At 40.0% G+C, this 6,664-nt stretch overlaps 1 non-coding gene across 1 annotated transcript; it reads left to right on the forward strand.

Moving 5' to 3' along the window:
- Positions 1-3,701: 3,701 nt before the first annotated feature.
- LOC132629597 (small nucleolar RNA R71) lies at positions 3,702-3,807 on the forward strand. Its single transcript, XR_009578364.1, has one exon. It is a non-coding gene; the product is annotated as a small nucleolar RNA R71 (small nucleolar RNA).
- The last annotated feature ends 2,857 nt before the right edge of the window (positions 3,808-6,664 follow it).

The raw sequence follows: 6,664 nt of genomic DNA on the forward strand, positions 1-6,664 counted from the left end.
TACTGACGAGAGTCCCTTAAGAATTTCTTCTTCGATATGTTGTGATTACATTTGGAATAGCACCCGTTACCAAATAGTTGGTGATATCTGCATACCATGGTGCCATCTTAGAAGACACCACAGAACCCTCTCATCGGGGATTGCATCATCTATATCAAGCTCCTCGGTTGGTCTCCAAGCTTCTCCGGCCGTGAGAGATGATCTGCTACCTAATTTTTGAGCTCTTTAAGATCTTTCACCTGAAAGTAAAATTCTTGCGACAAGAGGACCCATCTAATAAATCGTGGCTTTGCATCTTTATTTTCCATCAAATACCTCAACGCTACATGATCGGTGTATACCACTGCCTTGGACCACAACAGATAAGCCCTGAATTTGTAAAAAGCATATACAATAGCAAGGAGCTCTTGCTCAGTAACAGTGTAATTCATCCACGCCCCATTGAGCGTCTTGCTGGCATAGTAAATCGGGTGCATGATCTTTTTATGCCTCTGACCAAGCACAACACCAATAGCAAAACCACTCGCATTACATATCAACTCAAATAGGAAAGACCAATCAGGAGATACAATAATAGGAGCAGAAGTCATACGCTACTTCAACTCATCAAATGCCTTGCGATACTTCTCATCAAACTCGAACTTATCGTCTATTTCAGGAAGCGTGCACATGGGATTTGCTATGTTCGAGAAGTCTTTAATATAGCGCAGATAGAAACCGACATGCCCCAAGAAGATTTGGGCTTCTTTCATAGAGATAGGTGGAGGAAGTTTGGCAAAAACATCAATTTTAGCTTGATCAACCTCAATCCCTTTTTCTGAGATTTTGTGATCGGGGACGATCCCTTCCTTCACCATAAAATGACACTTCTCGTAATTAACCATAAGATTGGTCTCTTCACATCTCTTCAGCACTCGACCCAAATAGTCAAGACACTCATCAAACTAATCACCTACCATAGAAAATCATCCATGAAGACCTCTAAGAAGTCGTCAGCCATATCTGAGAAAATAGATATCATACACCGCTAAAAATAGTCGGTGCATTACAAAAACCAAATGACATCCTGCAGAAAGAAAATGTCCCATAAGGACACGTGAAAGTAGTCTTCTCATGGACTTCAAGAGCAATGTTAATTTGGTTGTAGCTAGAGTACCCATCTAGGAAGCAATAATTTGACCTTCCGGCCAACTGATCAAGCATCTGATCAATAAAAGGCATGTGAAAATGGTCCTTACAAGAAGCAGAATTCAGCTTTCGATAATCCATATAGACACGCCACCCAGTCACCGTCCTTGTAGGAATCAATTCATTCTTAGCATTAGGCACCACCGTGATGCCTCCCTTCTTCGGAAAAATTGGACCGGGCTCTCCCATTTACTATCTGCAATAGGATAAATGACTCCAGCATCTAACCACTTTAAAATCTCTTTCTTGACCACCTCTTGCATGGGTGGATTCAATCTTCTCCGATGTTCAACCCTCAGTGTACTATCATCTTCAAGATGAATTTTGTGCTCACAAATACCAGAAGGAATACCCCGAATATCTACAATAGTCCACCCAATCACACGTCTATACTCTCTCAGAATCTCCAACAACCTTTTCTTCTGCTCCTCATTTAATAATGCAGACACAATCACTGGCAAAGCATTATTAGCACCTAGAAATTTATACCTCAAATGTGAAGGAAGCTGCTTAAGCTCAAGCTTTGGCGGCTCCTTAATAAATGGTTTTTTTGGAGGTGTCTTCTATTTTCAAGATTAAGGTCAAGCTTCTTTGGTTGGTAAGAATAAGAACCCAACCCCACAAGAGAATTCAATGTCTCCACATAACCTTCCCTATCACGAGTAACGAAGTTTTACCAAAGTGGCAGTAAGAGCTTCGCCCAAACACTCTTCATTCGTTTTAAATTCAACAGCTTCATCCAACACATCAATATAATCAATAACTGAAATGCTTTCGTAAGCTCTCGGTATCTTCTCCACTAACTCGCTTGAAACGTAACTTCCTCATCGTTGACTCAGAACCTGATTTCATTCTTTTCAGAATCCATAAGAGCCCTTCCCATAGCAAGAAAGGTCTCCTGAAGATAATAGGAATCTCCCTATCAATAACACAATCGAGGATTATAAAATCAGCGGGCAACAAGAATTCACTAACCCTAACAAGCACATCATCCACAACTCCAACTGGCCTTTTAATAGATCTATCAGCCACCTGCAATCGCAAGGTGGTAGGTCTAGGTAGTCCCAAACCCGATTTCTTATAGATAGCAAGAGGCATGAGATTTATGCTAGCCCCATTATCACATCAAGCATGGAAAAAATCATGCGGACCAATAGAACATGGAATAATAAAGGCCCCTGGATCCCCCTTCTTCTGAACATTTGTGGTGGATATAATAGATCTAACATGATGAGTCAAACTAAAAATGTCATGCTTAATAGGTCACTTCTTAATCAACAACTCCTTCAAATATTTGGCAAACCCTGGCATCTCTTAAAAGGCATCAAGAAAAGAGATGTTCATGGAAAGCTACTTCAACTGATCATAGAACCTATGAAATTTAGCATCTCTGGTCTTCTTTACTAACCTCTGAGGAAAGAGAGGTATGGCTTTAAATAATTGAGTCAAAGGACAAAGAGCCCCTTTAACTGTTGACTTGCTAGTGTTAGTGTTGCCCTTATATTGTTTAGAAGTTTCTGTAACAACATCAACCTGCTTAACAATCAAAACCTCTGTCTGGACCTCATCAACAATTATTGGTACATCAGATTGTGCCTCTTCTTCTTCAACAACTGGCTCGAGATTTTCACCTTCTTTTCAACAATTTGGAGTATTTTACCACTCTGAGTACTGATAGCAAATACAAGGTCTACACCACCTCCCTCATTCTTAGAATTCAGAATAGTGTCACTAGGAAGTCCTCCCTTCTGTGAAGGGTGTTGTCCTCTGGAAATATCTCACATCTGCGATTCGAGCTTCTGAATGAAAGCTGTATGAGATCCTACAGTTTCAGTCAGCCCTTTCAATGTTCTATCTGCTTTGTCTTGGTTGGCTAGCACCTTTTCAAGCATGCTCTCTAACTTAGAACTCCCTTATTCAGTCGATTGACCCTTCGGTGGAATATAGGGATTGGAACTTCTATTTCCAAAGTTATTATTATTATTTTTGTAGTTTCCCTGGTTCGAGCCACCATAGTTGTTGTTGTAGTTACCTTTTCCCTGTTGAGGTCTCCATTGATTCTGAGTCTGATGTTGATAGCCACTTTGATAATCTGCCTTTGGTAACCCCGTCGAGAGTTACTAACATAGATATCATCCTCATATTTCATAGGAGGCCTCTCTTGATATGGACCCTCTTTAACTTGGTACATTCCTTTAGGCATTCCCGGAACTTCTTCGCTTTCTTTTCATCAAGTCTCTTGGTCAGCAAAGAAATATTGGTTGCTATCTGAGCTAGCGTCTGCTGAGTCTCTAGGTTCTCCTTCACAATGTTATGGATCATTGGAGCTCCATAGGCTACATTCTCAGTACCACCCGAATTCCTTGCTTGATAGTGAGTAGTAAGCTTATCAAGCAATTGAGTGATTCGGGCATATGTCTTGTCCATAAAACACCCACTAGTTTTTTTTTGTGACTGCTTGTGTCAAAGGATCTAGCCCTCTATAGAACTTCTCCATCAAAATATTTTCTGGAAAACCATGATTCAGAGACTTCTGCAAGTATTCCTTGAATCTCTCGCAAGCTTCAAATAGTTGTTCCCCAGAAGTTGTTTGAAATCATATATCTTGTGTAGAATTTTAGCTTTTTTGCTTGGCGGAAACCATTTTTTGAGAAAAACAGCAGCAAGCTCTCGCCATATATTGATAGTGTAATGTGGCAGCTTCTTATACCACACTCTTGCTTCATTGGCTAAAGAGTATTTGAAAAATATTAGCTGAATAGCATCATCTGGAACAGTATTCTGCATATGTTGGGCACACACAGCCACGAAGTTCTTCAAATGTTGGTAAGGGTCATCATCGGTACAGTTCTAAAAATATCCCTCTACTTTGAGCAGTTGGTAGATAGTGGAGTCAATCTTGTAGTTCGCAACATTAATCCTCAGTAAAACAATAGCAGATGCATATTCCACCTCATCTAACATATCAGCAAAAACGTTATCAACTTCCACTTCCACTGGTGAGTCTTGAAAATTGCTATTGACACCTACTCCATGTCCTCCTCTGTTGTTCATGATCACCTAGTTCACAGCAAACAACAGACATGGAGTGATGGAATAGAAAAAGACTTTAAGTAAAGCACAGGCTCTTTAGCAATTTCAAAACCGCATTCCCCGGCAACGGCGCCAAAATTTGATACGCTCAAATTACACCTATTAAATGATGTAAAGCGGACAATGTCAAACATAGTAACCCAACAAGGTTGGTGTTGAATCCCATAGGGAATATGGTGTGAAATGGTTACTAAAGTCGTATGGTACTTTCTTGTGGTCTAATTTCGTATTTCATTGATTTTGTAGAAGATCGATTGTTTATAACTAATTGCTTTGGATTGTAATATATGGTAAAAGAAGCCAAGGTTGTGTCCCCCTTTAGATAAAGTGTATGCTATGGTGATTGATCATGATATACTTCTAATGGATCGTTACAAGAATGCACTTAACCTCTAATTGAATCCCAAATGTTTCCCAACAATTAAATATTATTTCTCTTTATGATTTTCCCAAATATAAAAGAGTGTATATGAAGAACGGTTAATTCATGCCAAGTAAATTCCTCTTATTCCTAAGCGAATTTATTAAATAGAATTTAATGCTTTGAGTTCTTGTTATTTATTCCTACCAACCCCTACTCACTTTCCCAAGTTATGCAAAGTTATGGCTTTAATCAGTGTTTGCAACTATCGATTATGAATGAAGAACAAAGAATAAATAGATCCTAAAAATCCATTATGCATATATCAATCCGAATCCCTAATCACAAAACACCCATCCTAGGGTTTACAACCTTAGTATTTTGTTTAGCTACTCATGGTGAATGATGAACAATAAGAGATAATAGAAGTCATAGTGCTTACAATTGATTGATTGGAATTCAAAGAAAGTAATTTCAATTGTTTGTTCTCCCAAAAAGCTTTAAAACCTATCAGTATTCAGTGCTAGGGAATAACAGTTTAAAACTGACAACTGATAATAAATAAAACCCTACAAGGAAATATTTATAGTGGGCCAATTCGCTCAAAAATCAAATAATGGATCTGGCCCGACAAAGATTTTCAAGGATCGTGAAATATTTCACGGACCGTGGGACTTCTTCAGCTACCGTGGAATTGCAACTCTTCTGAAATTAGGATCATTTTGAGCAACAGGCATCATGGCAAGAATCACCTTCCTCCACATGAGCCACTGGAACTGTTTCACGTTAAGTTTCACAGGCCGTGGAATGATCCACGGTCCGTGTTTCTTCTCGTGGAATGGTGTCTTCAGTTATCTCCACTCTTGTGTGTATTTTTGGCTTCTTTTTGCTAATTTTCGTAACTCAGCCTCTCGGGACCTCGGATACCTGAAACATGACAAAAACACATAAAAACAACACAAGCTTGCTCAAAAACAAGTAAAACTTATAGGCAAAAACCATCATATGTGCCGTAATTTCACGGCACATCAACGGGTGATGTGATATGTCTGTAACACCCACGTAGTCTGTGCTGCGACCCTCTGAGACTGATTAAGATGTTACTTATGTTGGTAGAAGTGGAGAACACCTATACAATTCCATCAGTTTCCTCGACTATCCAGGTATTAGTGAGCATCCGGTTGCTCAAGGGCCCCGGGGTGCGTGTTTTCCCCCATCCAAATAGTCCCCCACTTTTCGAGGTCCTTATTTCATAAGCTCGAGAAGTGGAAGAGTTTTCTTTCTTTCAATTCCGTGCGGGAAACCCTTCCGAAACAGTGCTATCCTTTCCATGATTCGATGTTCTATCAAATATGCATTCAATGTGCCCTTCTGTTCATTCAGAGACATTTTTTCAGTGGCATCAATTGACGTTTGGAGAGAAAACATGCCACTTCGCCAAATGAGGCTAATAATCACCACTTCCACTATTTATACCACAAATTCAGCCATTACTCCCCTTACGAACTCCCAATATTCGCTCGCCTAATATTTTCAATCTTGTCTCATCATCCCTTGCTTCATACCTTCTCATCCTCTCATTTGAGAAATATGTCTACCTTTTCGTCCTCCTCCCAACACCAGGCCCTTGTCCCTGTAGAAAAGCAACTGGATAGGGCTTTAAACACTCCTTCTTATCATGAGGACCATGCCACGGCCTCCTATGACACCCAAGAAATCGATTTGGGGTCCAATACCACTGACATCGTTCCCATCGATTCTCAAATTTTTGAAGGATTTTCGCCCTAGTCATCAACTGGAATCTGTCATGTGGATACGCTTCTTGATTAGTGATCCCTTCCTCCCCCAAGCGCGTCTATATTTCCAATGGGGACCTGAGGTTGAGGTTTCCCACCACTTGAGAATGCCAGTATTTCTCAGTATTCTACCGGCATATCCATGATCTATACTTAACCTTTCACCATCGATTTCTCTCTTCTTGTTCGTGATGTGATTGAGGCGTTATGCCTCGGTTATCAATTT

Source organism: Lycium barbarum, chromosome 2 (assembly GCF_019175385.1).
Source record: "Lycium barbarum isolate Lr01 chromosome 2, ASM1917538v2, whole genome shotgun sequence".
Lineage (NCBI taxonomy): Eukaryota > Viridiplantae > Streptophyta > Magnoliopsida > Solanales > Solanaceae > Lycium > Lycium barbarum.